Source organism: Sapajus apella, unplaced genomic scaffold (assembly GCF_009761245.1).
Source record: "Sapajus apella isolate SASKATOON/1434 unplaced genomic scaffold, GSC_monkey_1.0 scaffold115, whole genome shotgun sequence".
Taxonomy (NCBI): domain Eukaryota; kingdom Metazoa; phylum Chordata; class Mammalia; order Primates; family Cebidae; genus Sapajus; species Sapajus apella.
The window spans coordinates 1,690,634-1,708,070 of NW_022437055.1; the positions used below are offsets into that span (position 1 = coordinate 1,690,634).

General features: G+C 42.4%; 1 long non-coding RNA gene across 1 annotated transcript in view; it reads right to left on the reverse strand.

Annotated features, from left to right (window-relative positions):
• Positions 1-17,437, reverse strand: part of LOC116537970 — a 41,611-nt gene that overhangs the window by 22,259 nt on the left and 1,915 nt on the right. The window contains exon 2 of the long non-coding RNA XR_004263441.1: positions 823-958. This is a non-coding gene — a long non-coding RNA (uncharacterized LOC116537970). The remainder of the gene's footprint in view (positions 1-822; positions 959-17,437) is intronic.

The following is a 17,437-nucleotide window of genomic DNA, read 5'->3' on the forward strand; positions in this document are numbered from 1 at the left end:
TTCTGAGTACTTGCTGGGAAGGGTGATCTTGAACTAATTCCACTCAATACCTTTGCAAAGGCTTGCTGAGAGCAATACTATTTAAGGAGGGCCACATGAAATTGGTGCTTGAAACCCATCCATTCCTTTCCCACTGGACCCAACAGACTAGTGCCAGGTACCTGCCTTGCCTGTAACTTTCCTTCTAGTTAGGTCTACCTCACTCATACCCAGGACAAAGGGCACAAGAGTGGCCTAGGGATGGCCACTGGACCCCAGTCAGGCCATCAATGATCTGGTAGAAGACCTATGTGGTGGATTTTTCTACTAGTTTGTCTCTTGCTAGCAGTGAAATCTGATGTGCCCACAATTGGTTAAAGTGATGAAGACTCTTGTTAAATGCACATTTGTCACTTAGGATGATAAACACATTTAACTTGTTGTGTTCATCTATGCTTTCATCCTTCCATCCATCCACCAAAAAAGCATTGGGCTCCTATTTCTTATTTTCACTTTCCAAACCACAAAGCTCTGAAAACCAAAAACTTTCTCATAAGTTTGGCGCTAAAACCCATTTTAACTTACATTATGATAGTCATTCTTTATTCCACTTAGTGTGAGTATTCATACATTTCATGACAAAAATATTAATGTTTTTGATTATGGGGAGCTATGCTGCATCCTGCTAGAGGTGTTATGTGATATTGGCAAATGGGCATGATTACCTTGATCAAATTCTGCAAATTCTGAATTTTGAAACATCTGGCCCCAAATATCCCAATGTTTGAGATAAGGCACTTTAACCTGTAAGATCTAGGGATGGTGAGGTGGTAAATACCCTACCTGAGTTGTCCAGGAACAGAGAAAACCACTCAGTGAAGGGAGTAGGCATTCAAGTCTTCAGAGAGAGAGGGCTTGCTTAAGTCAAGCCAAACTGAGTTGGGTCACTCAGCCATTAGTACAAAGGGAATGAACAGGGCTGCAAACAAAAGACAGAATAAAGACTCAGGAGAAAGACGGAACTGAAATGGAACAAGAATAGTTTGAGAATGGGGAAATGAGAAGGAACTAGAAAGCAGCAGGAACAAGGTGTCTTTGCTTCCAGTCAATTGGCTGATGGCTGTTAGGTACGAATTGGGGTCAGGTTAGCTTTAAAGCTGGAAGATTGTAGCAGGCAGATACTGAGAGAAATGAGACACAACCTCTGTCCTCTATTTTCTGAGAGTCTAGAATATCATTAGCCAGAAGCCACGGTCCTGAGAGAATGGTTAGAAATTGGAGTCACATTAGTCTGAGGCAAAGGTTTGGCTTTGAATTTTTTCAATCTCCGTATTTTTAAAGCTTTATTTTTTAGATTGTAAAATATACAACACATAAAGAAAAGTGCATAAATCATAAACGCACAACTTATTCAATGAAACACCCATGTTAATTGTTACCCAGTTATAAATAGAATATTATCAGCACCCCTGGTGCCCAACTGGTGTCCCTTCCCTAATCATAACTCCTTTCTCCCCTACTAAAAGGTAACAACTTTTCTGACTTTTCAAAAAATCACTTCCTTTCTTTTATTTATACTTGTACACCTTAGCATGCATCCCTAAATATTATAGTTTTGCCAGTTACTGACTTTTATGTAATAATTTAGTATGTATGCTTTTGTTTCTGGTTTCTTTCATTCAATATTATGTTTGTGAGATTCATCCATGTTGTTGCATAAAACTGATACTGTTCCGTCTCATTGCTGTATAATATTCCCTTTTGTGAATATGCTACGATTGAGTTAACCATTCTACTGCAGATGGGCACTTCCAGTTTGGGGCTGTTCGAATAGCATTACTATGGTTATTTTCGCTTGACTTTTGGTGCACATGTGCCTGCATTTCTGTTAGTGGTGGAATCATTAAGTCATAAACACACGTTACACTTTGCTGGCTGCTGCCAGTTTTCCAAAGTGTGTACCACTTGTACCAATTTGCATTCTTCCATTCCATCAAATCATTATTCACACTAAGTATTGTCAGACTTTTACAATTTAATCACTCTGGTGGGTGTGCAGTGGTATCTCATTGTTTGATTTGCAATTCTCTGGTGACTAATGAGGTTGAGCATCATGGCCTTTTGGATATACTCTTTTGCACAATTCCCATTAAAGTCTTTCGTCCATTTTATCCTGGTAGATTGTCCTTTTCATATTCATTTCTAGAAGTTCTTTAAACATTCTAGATGTAAGCTTTCTGTTATGTGTGGTACAAATAAATTCTCCAACACTGTGGCTTCCCATTTAATGCTTTTTGAGTCTCATTTTCTTTCTCTAATTTCCATCAAGCTTCCCAGGCCCAAATGTCCCCCATTTTGCTAAGGTTTTAACAAGTTCACCTGGGGCCTGAGGGATAGCTCACTAAGGCTGCAGGGCTGCTCTCTCCACCTTCCCTTCCTTTGTCCCTCCTACTTATTTGCCGTGCCCTCCCACCTCTCTCTCCATTCCTTCAAACCTTGCCCATTCTTGGGAGGCTGCTTATTATTCACAGGATGGATAGAAACAACCTTCTTTTAGCCATGGTGCCAAAACTGTCAGATTTGCCACGTGCCATTAATAAGTCAGAAAACCTTCACTCTGGAAAGCACTTGGAGGTCATATAGTTCTAATGATGAGGAATTGAAATCTCAGAGAAATTAAGTGGCTTGTCCAAGATTATACTACAAGTTAGTGGCCAACTTAGGACTAGAACTCAGGTCTCTTGCATGCACGCCCAAGCTTTTTCCACTCCATTATGCTAAGAAAGACCAAAGCACACAGTTGCACATTGACTGGGGCATTTTTTTTTCTTCTGAAAATAAGTGCTGTCTGTGTCTGTGTAACAACGTAATCGGTAGAGACTATGGCTCATGTCTGTCTGGACCCAGGTTGAGAGATCACATCACCTCTGCTTCTTTCCCATCTCCTGGCTGTCAAAGCCTGAAGGACAACAAATGGCTTGAGTAATGAGATGAGTTAAGATAGTGTCTCCCACGCTGAATTATGTGCCAGTTCAGGACTACAGGATTCTGCCACAATCCATTTACACAAGAAATTAAATTGAAGATCGCAATGTAATATTCATATATTAAATCCTGGCGGACAATCAAAGTAATTAAGGCCAAATGTTCTGAATCATCCTGTGGCATCATGAACATTCTATTGCTGGGTTTTTAGAAGGACTTATACAACCAATTATCTTGGAAATCATTAAACCTCCTTTGGAATGTGAGTAATTTGAAAGCCACCATGACACCCAGTGCTACTCAAACCACTTTGCCCCCATGAAAGAACAACTCTGCTAGACAGGAGTGCTGGGTGGGCAAGGAAAGTCTCATTTTCAAAAAGCTAAGGCTAGCGGATAGGAACCAGTCTCTGAGCAACCCCCTCTCCGCATTGTGTTTTTCAAAAGGAGTGGCTATATTTCATCCTAAATTGAAGTAGTTAAACTGATGTAGGCTACTGGGCTAATCCCAGCTACAGGCTGATCTGCTTGCTGTGTATTTCTGTGGTTCTCACAGATACATTCTACTGATCAAAACAAAACAAAACAAAACAGAGTTTGAAGAAAGAGGATGGCTCCGTCTAGCCCCACAGTGATGAATAGGGTCAACCTTCAGATCTTCTCCACCATGCCCCATCGTAGGTCACCTCATCTCTTAAAGTTTCTCCACATGACCTCATCTCTTAGTGCTTGTTTTTCTCATCTTCCCTTTGTCCACACCTCTGTTATGGCACTCATCATAAAGTGCTCAATTTATTTGTTGACTCCCCTTCTGGAGCGTAAGCCCTTCAAGGGCAGGGGCTATGCCCTAATCTTTCCAGTGTTTCCACACGTGGCCAGGTGCATGAGTCAGAGAAGGTGCTTTGTTTATGGTTGGTGCATGTATGAAAGATTAAATATATAAAAGACAAATTATCAAGAGAACAAACTCACAAACATACACAAATGTATCTCTGTTTGGGAATGACAGGCTTAGTGTCATGGCAGCATCAAAGAGAGGAACCAATCTTCCTTTCTTTTCCAGTAAATGCTTTAATTCTCTCCAAAACACAAGGTTCTCAAACCATCACCAACAAATAAAACCCTATCATGGAGAATGTATAACTAAAAGATACACAAAACGTATTAAATTAACTTGTACTTTTTCAGAGTTGTACTTAGGAAACAAGTTATTTTACCTGAACTAATTACAAGACTTCTTTGCATCTTGAATATTGCATACAAAAAAAAGACCTCTGATTCATCAGTTTTGCCTGTGGGAATAATTAAAAGTGTGCATATACAGTAATATTCCTATGAAATTATTTCTTCTCATAAATATTTATCCATAGCCTAAATTTGTCGATGCTGAACAGCATCAATATTTCTTGACTTTGGTTCACATACTGCCCCCTTGACTGTACCACAATTCTGATTTACAAATGAGATTCTTGGGAGATATTGGACTGTATCTTGTTCATGCCTATATCCTTAGTTCTAGCACAGAACTTGGCACAGAGCATGCACTCTCTGTAGAATGAATGAATGAATGAATGAAAGAAATACTAAGTGAGGAAGTAGCCCTCAGAGATGATTTGTAGCAAAGTAAAGTTGTACAAAACAAGCCCCATTCACTGATATTCTCTTTGTGACCCATTGGCTACTGCATCCCTGAGCTTTTAGGCCAACCTGATCCACCCACCCAACCAGCATGCCATTTCAAAGTCAGTTGTCCTACCTCTCCATGTGCCCAGCACTAGCCAGAGGGGTTGGTGCCATCTGTGTGTCAGCCCAAGCCAGATGGACACACCAACAACCATCTGTGGCTTTCCTGGGTGGGCATCTTGAGCCCACATGTTTCACATCATCATGGGCCTATGAGCCAGTGCTGGAAATGGCACCAAGAAATATTGATACTGCACAAAATCAATAAACTGGGGCCACAGCTAAATATTTATTGGGGCAGACAGTGACGCCATGTTTGCTCAGAAAATTCAATCAAGTTCTGTCCAATTACTTTGGGTTTAGATTTGAACGAATTAGCTCTTAGTCATAGAATTTCAGAATGTCAGAGCTGGAAGGACCCTTAGAATTCATCTGGCCCTGTATAACCTCGAGGTTTTCAAACTTCGCTTTTGCAAGAAACACTTTGTAACCAAGGAAATCTTACGACGCTCCTCTTATTCAAGTAGGGGTGAAGATCCTGAGGCATAGCCTCCCTCTCTCATCTGCTTCAAACTGCAGAAGTGAAAAGGGAAGTCCAGTGAAGTTAAAGAGGATCATGGCATAATGGAGGCAAAAACTTCTAGTCTTGGAGTAAGCATCAAGACAGACTCCAAATCTGTCTTAGCCAAGGGCCTGATATTCAGCCATTTACACTTATGCCCATAGGGGTCTTCTGGATATGATCATTCGAACTGGTGAGAGACATCTGTTCCTAGGAGCGGAGACAAACCTCCTCCTCCCACCCTGGCGGATGTCTCCTTCTGTATCCGTCTACTCATGTGTCCAACTTTTGAGGTGTCTTTGTTTCTTCTGCAGCGGTATATCTAGTTCCTTGTCAGTTTCTGCCTGAGGCCCATCCTTGTGTTCAGGTTGCCTCTTCTTTCTGCTGTGGGTCTATCAGTGCCTACATCTCAAGTCTTTCAGCTCCTGTGTGTCCAGATGAACTTTTCATGTGCTTATTTGCCTCATAATGTGTGTCTGTGTCTGAATGATTTTGCTCCCGAGTACGTGTGCATGGGTGTGCATGTGTTCTATGTGCTCAGAACTCATCTATCGTTATTTCAGTAAGTGATTGTTTTAACCTTTCTGTTTCTGCCTTCAGTGTTTTACCCCACAAGAATGGCTAAGAGTGAAAGTGGGAAGGAGAGAGAAAACAAAACATTTCTGGTCTTCCTAAAGACTTCAGTCTCCTCTTCTATGTTTCCTAACTTTTTTCACCTATTTATTCCCTAGTAATCCTATCTCTCTCATCCTTTTTTCTTTCACTGTGTTTCTTTATCTCTGGTTGTCCTATTTTTCTATTTCTCTGCATCCTTTTCTTTTCTATTTTATTTATTTTTTCCTCTTTCTCTTCTATTTGTTTTCTCTCTAGATTTATCTTTCCCCATATATTTTCCTTTTTTCTTATTTTTTCCCTCTATTTACCTTTTCTCATTTTGGGGGATTCTTTCTATGTTTTTATTTATTTTTCTTTCTTTTTTCTTGAGACAGGGTTTCACTTTGTCACCCAGGCTGGAGCACAGTGGCATGATCATAGCTCACTGCAGCCTTGACCTCCTGGGCTCAAGCAATCCTCTTGCCTTAGCCTCCTGAGTAGCTGGAACTATAGGTGCATGCCATCATGCCCTGCTAATTAAAAAAAAAATTATATATTAATAGGGTCTTGCTATGTTGCCCAGGCTGGTTTGAACTCTCGGGCTCAAATGATCCACCCACCTCTGCCTTCCAAAGTGCTGGGATTATAGGTGTGAGCCACCGCACCCAGTTATTTCTTTCTCTTCTTTTCCTCTTAGCTCCTATTTCTGGGTTTCTCTTTTAACTCTGTTCCTCTTCCTTCATGTGTCTCTTTTCTGTGATCCTTGATTTTATTCATTTTCTGTCCCTGTCCTTTGTATCCCTGTCTTTCTCCATGTCTTTTCATTTCTCTTTTTCTTGCCCATTTTTCTCATCTCTCTGTCAGTAGCTCCTTGTGTATGAATCTGTCAGCCTCTTTTTGTGCTTTGTTCTCCCCAAAGAGGCTTCAAGCATTAGGAGGGGGAAGGAGTTACCCTTTTCTGCCCTGGGCTGGGCTGTGGGTGGGTGGGGTTCATTATCTGTCTTTTCACTCAAAGATGGGTGGGGTCGTTTGCTGCTCCCTGGAACCTAACCAACACATCCTCGTTCCCCGCCCCCAGGACCCCATCTGCCGAGTCACACTGCGACTCCAGCTGCTGCGCTGCTTGCATTCCCTGCACGTCCCATGTAGAGTGATGAGCCCCCAGGTGCAGCGGGAGAATTCATCAGCCACCTGACAGGGCTAACAATTTACTCCTGAGAAATAATCCATATCTGGATAATGGATCACCCCTGACTCCCTGAGACCATTTGTCTTGGCACTTAAATGGCACCAGAATCCAGGGGCAGAGCTAGGATTCTATCCCAGGTTCATTGGTAGATGAATAGGCTGGAATAATAATGTTAAGGATTATGATAAGGAACACTTTGCATTTGCATGGCGCTTTTAAACTCTATAGATTTGGAGGAGATTAACCTTCCTTGGCTCATCTCTTTTGCATCTCACACACTGTGGACCCTGATTGCAGATTCAGAAGCAGGGGACTTTTAGTGACTCACCCAGAGTCACCTAGCCTGTTACTGGCAGAAATGGGAGGAAAACTATTTCCTGACTTCCTGAGACTCTTTCTTCTGAGTGCTACATGGCCTTACAATCTCTGGGTCCCACTATTTGTATCCAAGAAATGGAAGCTGATACTAAGAGACAGTATACTGGAGGAGTTCATAGATCTGGCTTTGAATCCTGGCTCTGCATTAGCTAGCTGCGTGGCTTTGGGCAGGTTGCTTACTCACTCAGAAACTCTACATCTTCCTCTTTAAAGTGGGGATCCAAATAAACCTTCCTTGTAGGACTATTATGAGGATGAAGAGAAATTATGCATGCAAAGTGCTTATTATAGTGCCTTCCTTATAGTAAAAGCTCCATGAATGTTAGCTATGATTATTACTACTGCCTGTCTCTTTGCAGGATGCTAAGTGAACTCATACAAATGCATGAGAGAATTGGTCTGTAGGAGGGGAAGAGATAATTGATGGCTTCAACATAAGTGTCCCTGAGGCCACTGATGGGGGAAGGGATAAGGGAGAGTGAATTCTGACTGGGGGAGGAACTAAGGATTCTGTTTGGGCTGGGAGGTCCTGCCGGCTCTGGGAACAGGCAAAGAGAAGGAAGGAGGTTGGGGATTTGTGTTTAGGCTCCAAACATTATTTCATTGCTCAGCAGGGTCAATTGTTGGCCTTCAGTTTCAGCCTGCTAAGGTTCCCCTTCTCCGGGTCTCAGCTGTTTCTGTTTCCCTGGGGTGGTTCTCTTTGCCAAAAACTGGACAGAGGAATATTTCTTTGGGGGAATATTGAAGCCCAAAAGGTTTTGTGGAAGGCCAGCACAAACGAAAAATAATGAACTCTTGTGCAGGAGCCTTTTGCCGTAAATGGGAGTTCACTGTACAAATGTAAGAAAGATTATTAATATTCCCAAGAATAACAGCAGCAATCAATCTTTAAAGCTTGTTCTATAGAGTGCCACTGCTAGAGGTTGACACATCACCTCGGATGGTGCAAAACATCGCCAGGGTCCATCTGCATGCAGAATCACAGCCCACATCCTTCTTCGCCTTTACGGAGACCTCACCCTCCCAGAGTCACACACATAATTTAGCCTTTGGTGAAATGATTCTGACGCTATAGAGGCTCCCTGGAGAATGTATGCTGTGCAGAGGCGGGCAGTGTGAGCTCCTGACTTCAAGCTGCAGGAAGGCGAGGAATTGATACATCTCCTAAGCACCAAGGGCTCAACTCCTTTGGAGATGAGAAGGGCTTTGTCAAAGCCTGATGGTTTATTCATAATTCTCTCAACTGAAGAGAGCCCCATGCTTATCAATTGACAAGTATTTAGTGAGAACCCTCAGTGGGGGATCTAAAGAGGTTTGGCAGAGCTGACAATGTGGTTGAGGAGACAGACCACAGACATAAAAATTATTGACAATAAAAGCAGCCCCGTCAACAAAGAGATGCTAGCAGTTGGAGAAAAGTGGAAAAAAATATGTAGTCAGGAGACTTGACATCACAATCTCTCTGAGCCTTGGTTTCCCTAACCTCTTAGAAAGGCAGCCTGGTATCATTGAAAGAATATTCACTTTGGAGTCAGACTAACCTGACTCAAAATTTCAATTGCCTCACAGACTAACTCAGGGTCCTTGAACCAGTTACTTAACTCCTATGACGCACAATTACCTTATGTATAAATTGAGACATAACAATAGCCCGAACCTCATAGTTTTGTGGTGAGAATTAAATGAAAACACACATGTAAAATGCTAAACATAATGCCTGGCACATGGTAAACACTTAATAATCAGTTCTTATTTTTATAATATGCAGGGGAAAAGGTAGAGAATGTTTGGAAACATGAGGGTTTTATTTTCTTCTTCAGCTCTTGATATGTGTGACATTAAATTTCATGTGAATGCAAACCAGAAAATACTTACATGTAAACAATAATTATAATATCACTCTATGATACCTTTTATATGCCTCCCCAGTATTGCTCACTAAATTTGGTATGATCAAATTTACAGAACAATGAAATAGCAGAGGAGGTAAATTATATGCTCCTTGTGATCTTGGATTCCTTTCTGAGCTTCAGTTTTCCCATCTGTAGAATGTGGCTAAGGACACCTACTTCACAGTGCTGTTGCGAAAATTAAATTAAAATGTGTATAAAGCACTTGGCACAGAATAGGCAGAAAACAAACCTTAGCTCCTTCTTCTACCCTCATCTATAAAAATGGGAATAAGAAAGAATCATCCTCACACATGGGTTATGATGAGGATGAAGACTGACAAATACAGAAGAAATGCTTGTAAACGGTAAAACCGCCATGATAGTCTTTACAGAGCATTTGAAGTCTACCAGGCACTGTGCAAATAACACATGTTAATCAGTTAGGTAAACATTACTTAAGTGTCTACTATATGGAGGACACTATTTTAGGTATTGTGAGTGATCCAGAGAGATAAAGGCCATCAGAGTAGATGAGCTCCTCCACATAAGAATAGAGCATTAAGGAAAGGACCTGAGCAATGCTCCCATTTAGGGTACCAAAGGACGTTGCAGAGCTAGAAGGAGAAATCAGAGGTAAGAACACTGGTATAGTACAGTGTCCTCACAGCCAAGTGAAGAGTGAGTTTCAATAAATAGAGATTTACAATGTAGGATTCTGCAGAGTATGAAAAGCAAAATTGGGAGGGGCTGTGTGCATGTGTGTGTGCACACACATGCACGTGCACATGTATGGAGGGGGTAGGAGCCATCTTACTGTGGATGGCAGGAGTGTTTGGGGAAAAGAAAGGTAAGTGTGTCTAGAATACTCTTTCAAGGTGTTAAGGACTAAGGCTGAGAAAGTAAGGATGAAGCTAGAAGGGGATGCAGGGTTGGGGGAAGATTGTTTCCATATAGGAGCATTTCAATGTTTTTGTGGGCTATGGGGAAGAGGAAGTCCACGGGGAAAGAAAAGATGAATAAGTAGATGAGAGAGAGGATTACTAAACAGGCAGAAGAATTCTGAGATGAGACCTGGGAGGTTTGGCTGAGACAAGAGGAGTTTTCAATTAATAAGTAGAAAGAGATCATGGGGTAACAAATAGCTGTCAAGTGACTAAGAGGGCTGAGAGCTGACAAGGAGCCACTGCATCTAGAATTAGGAAGGCCTCAAGCGTGGAAGTGGATTAGGAAGAGGTAAAATAGTGAGTTGATGATAGACACTACACATTTGAGAAGTTTTGCAGATCCAGAAGCAAGGAGAACAAGGCTAAGGGAGAGATTATGCTTTATGAGGAGGTTTGAGATGTGTGTAGGAAGGGAGGAGTCAGTGGAAGAGAAGAAGCTGAAAGTACAAGAGGGTCAGAGGTTTCTTGGTGGCTGAGGCGACAGCAGCAGAAGGAGCTGAGCTTCAGAACACTAGTGAAGAGAACCCCAGAGGGGATCCTTTTCTCCTTTGAGGTGGTAGGAAAGGATAAAAAGCCAGAGGAGCCAACGTTCTGCACTTGGTCCTTGAACCTGGCCTTGGGCACTAATATCACCACTGTTGACCCTATAATTTTCAGTGCATGTCATGATCACTGAGGAGATTTGAGGGACCATCTCTGAGGACAGCAAGGTGTGTGATTTGAAGAATATACTGGGGGCTCTTTCCTTAGGGAGATGGCAGAGAGCTGTAGCCCTAGTCCCAGGACACCAGGCTCCAGAGCCTGGCCCTGCGAGGAGGGCCTACAGTCCATGACCTATACCCATGTTACACAGCCTCTTCCTTCCCTGTCACTGAAATTGCCACCAATTTCACTCTTAAAAATGAAGTCAGGATCCACAGTCACTCAGAGACTTAAGTGTTCCTGTTATTTGCTAAGGCACTAGGGGCCCAGAGTCCTGTGATCTGGCCAGAAGTTTCCTTATTAGGAGTGAAAGAAAGGGCTTTCTGAATATATCCTGGTCTTCAGCTCTTCAACATGTGCGCACAGCCTGCCGAATGTGTCAAGTGGCCATCCTGCCACTTGACCCAGCCTCAGCTACAGACTTTCTTCTCCAGCATGGCTGCTCTCTGGTCCTCGACAGACGCATCTCTGATGGCACCTTCCTGCCTTACCCCTTCATTTTCAATTTCATAACTCTCCTGGGATCTGGAGGATGGAACAGCAGGATAGTTATGAGCCCTGGGTGCTTGAAAGCAGGAGAAGGTGCTGAACCACAGAAGTCAGGAGAAGGGGTCCTTGGGTGGGGGCCAGACCCAGAGTAGCTCAGAAGATAAAGTCAGCCCTGGTATCTTTTATCCCAGGTCCAATTTTGGTGTTCCATACCAATCCTATGGTGCCCAAGATGGAGGAATACAGGGAGGGAAGGGCAAACAACCCCTTAGTTAGGGGAACCTAGGGCTCTCGAGCTAGACTTTCATCTCTGTTTAAGGCGTGGGTTGTCTCAGGATTGAGTTATAGTGGAGAAAGACCTATTTACATTGACAAATGACACTTAATGAAGGAAATGATTAAAAGTGAGGGAAACTACAGGCTCAGAAATGTCAGCGGATGTTGTACAAGAGAATTCCTTTATTGCATTTTTCTTCCCTCCCCTTATGCTCATCTTCCTTCTCCTCTGCCCCCCCTCCTGCTTGCTCCATCCACCTCCGCCCACAGAGACTGATGTGATTTTTCATGATCTACAGTCAAATGCCATTAATCCCAACAGGCTCACGAGGGTCCAGCTAAGCTGTCCCATGAACCAATCCTGTGAGTAGACAGATCAAGGGAAGCAGGAGGCAGGCAGCTCTCCCACCCCGCCCCTTCACGGATAATGGCACATAAACCAATAAACCAGAGTGGCTGCCCCTAAAATAATCAATAAATCACTTGGGGTCCAAGAGAGGTGGAAAACTCCCCAGCAAACAGTGCTCAGGACATTTTCCATGACCTTCTCTGCCTTGAATGTCTGTGGCACACTAGCCGTGCAGGCCAGGACTGACTCTGTTCTCAAGATGCCACTCCCAGATTCTGCCTGGCCCTCTCAGTTTCAGAGGGAGGTAATTCATTCCAATGGGACATGACAGGTACCATCTTCAGGTGCCTGGCTTTGCTCCCAGCAGCAAGGACTGTCGCTGACTGCAAATCCACCAGGTGCCACACTGCTTTGAAGAAAGCAAGCCTTGAGGTGGGCAGATGACCTTTCAAGAACCCAGGAAACCCAAGTGGGATAGCAGTGTGATGTAATGGACCGAGCCCTGGACTAGGATGCTGGACACCTGGCTTTTAGCCCCTTTTCAGCCACTAACTTGCTAGGCGATGTTGGGTAAGTCACTTTCCCTTTCTGGATCTCAGTGCCCCCTTCCCACCGGCCCCTGTGATGTGAGAAGGTTGGACTACATTATCTCTAATGGCACTTTCAACCCTGAAAAGCAAGTTTTGAAATTAAAGCAAAAATGGTTTTTGGAAAATTGCCAGCTCTAATTAGAATTTGTTTAAGGACTCCTTCTCTCGGGCTCTATTTTAGCTGCTTTGCCATTAAATTCTTCACCCTAAACTCCCATGCAGTACAGGTAGCAACTTATCAGCATCCAAGCGCCATCTAAGACATCACGACCACTCACAGGTGGGTGTAGCCTTCCCCTCCTGCTGAGCTAGTTCTGTGTTTGGGGCTAGGTCATCCTGATAGAGTCCTGAGGCAGAGCCCCGTGGGAGGGATGCACAACTGACTCTCAGACAGAGTTTAGAGTAGACCGGTGGGGTGGCTGCCTGGGAGGAGATTCCCCTTAACTTTATATTTTCAAACTTTTAAGCATATTGTAAATTTGAAAGAATAGCACAATAAATACTTGTAAATACTCTCACTGACAATTTGCCACATTTATGCAATCTCTTTCTCTCTCTCTCTCTGTCTCTCTCTCTATATATATATATATGTATTTTTTATATATACTTGAAAGTATGTTGCAGATATCATGACATGATCTCTCTCTTGTTCTCTCTGTATATAGAACAAGAGAGAGATCATGTCATGATATCTGCAACATATATATGTGTGTGTGTGTGTGTGTGTGTGTGTATATATATATATATATATATATAAAGAGAGAGAGAGAGAGAGAGAGAGAGAGAGAGAGAGAGAGATTGAAAATACGTTGCAGATATCATGACATTTCGCTCCTAAATACTTCAGAACGCATCTCCTAAGAATGAAATGTTCTTAGCTGGGGAGATTCTTAGGCTTTCTAAGGGCTTTGGAATTCTCAGCAAGGTGAAAGTCTCCAGGTTTTAGAGTCCAAGGGAGGGGTCAAGAGACATACAATGATCTAAAGAGCAGATTTTAGGCTGGATATGGGTAGTGTGCGAGGAAGCCATGCACAAAAGAAGGAAGCCCAGAAAGTGGTTCAAGAACAGGTTTCAAACAAACAAAAAAGGTGGTGACTTTGGGCAAGTCACTCTCCTTCCTCAAACTTCATTTCTACCTCTATAAAATGAAGGTTGTGCTAATCTCTGTCCTGCCAACCTCCCAAGGCTGTATGCAATTCAGGTTAAAAATATATATAAGAGTGAGTCAGGAGCAGCTACACTTAAACATATAAGGGCAAGTGCTTTGCAGAGATGAACTCCAGAGGTAGTAAAGCCTAGGAGTCCATGGTAACACATAGAAGTGGATGATCCCCCTGTTGAACCCCTAAACTCTTGTTACTGGAAGCCACGGAATTTTCATCTAGAATGGAAATATCAGTGGCTTGCCTCTCTTGTACTTTTTGAAAGGCATAAACACACAACTGAGATTTTTTTCTAGTTCTTTTTTTCAGATAACTCCATGTTCTTATTGATTGTGGCACAAAACTAAAAGAAAACCTCCCCATGCTTTTTGTTCTTTGTGACTTTTTCTTCTGTGCCCCCCTTATTTCGCACTGTTCTCCCTGCCCCACCCTGTCGAGACTTCTGGAATTGGAAAATTCTCTCATCCTGCCTCCCCCTAGCTCAAAGAGCAAAATGCTTTACAAAATTAAGTGAGCATTTGGGATTTTTAACTTGATTTTATCTTTTCATTCAACCAAAGGGGTATGTGTGTGGGAGATGCACTTGTCAACTAAAAGCAATTTCTCTGCCTCCTTGGGGACTGAAGTGTAATCGTTGCTCTGTCTTTCTGGTGTCAGGATGAAACTTACATTTTCCTGAGTGGTGTCAGCACACTGACAGACAGCTCCTGGGATCTAGCAAGGAGTTCTGGAAAAGAATGGGCAGGGGGTGAGAGATGTGGAGGCTGGAATCGGCTCGTCTCTCCTCCCCTAGGTGACTTTGGGCTAGTCACTTACTTTGCCTCACTTTTCTAAATCTTAAAAAATGGAAATAATTCTCTCCCATTTCTACCTCACAAAGATGGTGCCCGGACTTTGTCAGGTTTCTGTGATATGAAAATGTTTAGAATTAACAGAGCTATGGGAAAAAAGTGCTATGGAAGCAGCGTACCCCTAGAAATGCTGTTAAGTAGCTGGAAAGGAACATCAAGATTTCTCTGTATAATCCCATTTGAGAAATGAGGAAACTGAGGCCCTTCTGAGGTTCAAAGCAGTCCCCCAAAGTCCCCCATGATTTCACTGACATGTTCACCATTTGCCCAGCTAAGTCTTTCACAAATAGAAAATCAGGGAGGCAGAGTCTTGAGGTCCTGGGGCTCAGAGTCCCCTTTAGAGAGCAATTATTGTCCCTGTGCGCTCTGTGTGGACCTTCTGATAGGACTTCTTAAAAGGAGATGCTGGAAGGGAAGGTGCTAATCTGCCAATTCCTTCATGGGCCCAGAGATAAGTACTTTGTTATCTCACTCCTGAAAATGCATAGACCTTCCTAACAATCTGTAGAGCAGGGGAGTCCAAGTTTTTGGCTTCCCTGGGCCACACTGGAAGTATTGTTGAGCCATACATAAAATACACTGACTAATGATAGCTGATAAGGTAAAACAAATGACAAAAGAATCTTCTAATGTTTTAAGAAAGTTTACAAATTTGTGTTGGGCTGCATTCAAAGCTGTCCTGGGTCTCATGTGGCCCATGGGGCCGTGGGTTGGACAAGTCTGTTGTAGAGGGAGGTGGGCGGCAGGACTGAGATTCCCATTCCATAGAGGAGGAGCCTGAGGCTTATGTTGGGAAGCAGACATACATTCACTCAGCCAGTCAGCCAGTAAGTCCAACCTCACTCTTGGTATTTTAACTACCCTTTCCACTGCGCTTTCTGGCCTGATGCAAGAAACCTAACAAGTAGAAAGTTCAAACGAAATAACCAGACTGGGAAGTGCTATGTAGACATATACACAAGATTTCTTAGAAAATCCAAATGAATGACGTGTATGGAGTATGCTCATTTTAAATACACCTAGAAACCCTATGAGGAGTCAAGTTTCAAGGTTTTGTCAATTTTCCATGCTACATATTTCCCCATATACCCAAAAGAAGTAGAGTGGTGTTAAAGTGATCAGTTTCCCCATTTGGTTGCCCCAGTGTTTCTTGTGGCTAGGGTGCCACAGAATTCCCTGCAGCTAGGGTGCAATGGGAAGGTTTGCAGAGAAAGACTTCTTTCATCTACATTAGAGTTTCTCTAACCTTAGTAGGCATAAAAATCCCCATGGAATGCCTGTTAGAAATACAATTTTCTAGTCCCCATGCCAAGAAATTCTTGTTTAGTAGGACTGGGCTGGGAGCAGGGACCTGCATTGTTATACAGTATTTCAAGCGATTCTGATGCATCTGGTCTAATGGACCATACTTTGGGAAACATTGATCCACGACAAGGTTTAAGGGCCTTTAATTCTTAGAGTCCCATTTATTTCGCAATTATATGCCTGGGTATCAAGGACTTTTGGGCTTCAGGAAAAAGGTTAAGCAGGTCTGAAGCCCATCTTCTGAAAGTCAACAAGCCCTTAGAATCACTTTATCATTGTGGCTAAAGATCTCTGGGAAGACAGTGACCCAAGCTAGGAACAGGATGTTTGGCTCTTCATTGGAATTACAATAGGAGATGATTAAGAAGCAGCAAGCTGCAGAGCTCTAGGTCTTGCACTGTCAGGACAAAGAGGTCCTATGTGTCCCTCATGAGCACATACTGTGGGATGAGGGATTACAGGTACAGGCTAGGAGGTTCCTGGCTGCTCGATGGGGGCACTTGTTACGTGCCCCTGCACAGGAAGGGAATTTTGCATTTTACTCACAGGCCAACTTTCTCAGCCTTTTCTGGGTCACCAAAGCCAGCCCAAGTGCCCTGTGCCACTAGCACAATCCCAACCTAAAGGCCTCAGTCATTCCCCTATCTAGCCTAGTCCTTTATTCAGCAGAGACAAAGTTGTGGGGTTTTTTTCTATAGGTAGGATTTTCTAACTCCAGAAGATAATATACGTTTAATAAAGAAAAATTGGAGAATACTAAGATATGATAATAATAAAACAGTTAAAAATTGCCCATAATTGTATTACCTAAATACAATCATGACTAAGATTCTGGTGTGTTTCCTTTTAGCCTTTTTTTCTGTATATAAGCTTATTATTTATTTGCGCTGTTTATATTACAGTGTTTAAACATTTTGCATCCTGCCTTTTTTTCATTTAAAAGTATCATAAGCATATTTTCAGATTATCATATAAGCTTCTAAATTATACACTTAAAAATAATTGCATAATAATTCATTGAGTGAATCAACATTATTTGCATAGCTTAATATTTGGCACCTAGAGGACATTTGGTAAATATTTGTTGTATGAATTAATGGATTGATGGACAAATGCATTTCTCTGTTATGTCTATTATCTCCTTCTACCCCAGGACATTTAGTTAAGGATAAAGATTTGCAAAAGAAATGTAACACTAAGTAATTAAGTGGCAGAATAGGCAGGTCAAAAAAAAAGGAACAGGGCAGAGCTGCTAACTTAGTTACTAAATCAATTTTTTAAAGAATTCTGATCTCTATATTTCCTCTTCTCTTTTTTCCCAAAAGAGTAGATGCTTTGGTCTACCTGGAGCTTTTTCATAGCTATTAATATCCCCATTTTACAGGTGAGGAAACCAAGCTTCAGAGGGATTAAATAACCCTCCCAAGATTACATGGCTAGAACATAACATAATTGCACTTCCAATCTATGTTTGTGAGTTTCTGTAGCTTTGTTCCTTTATTACATT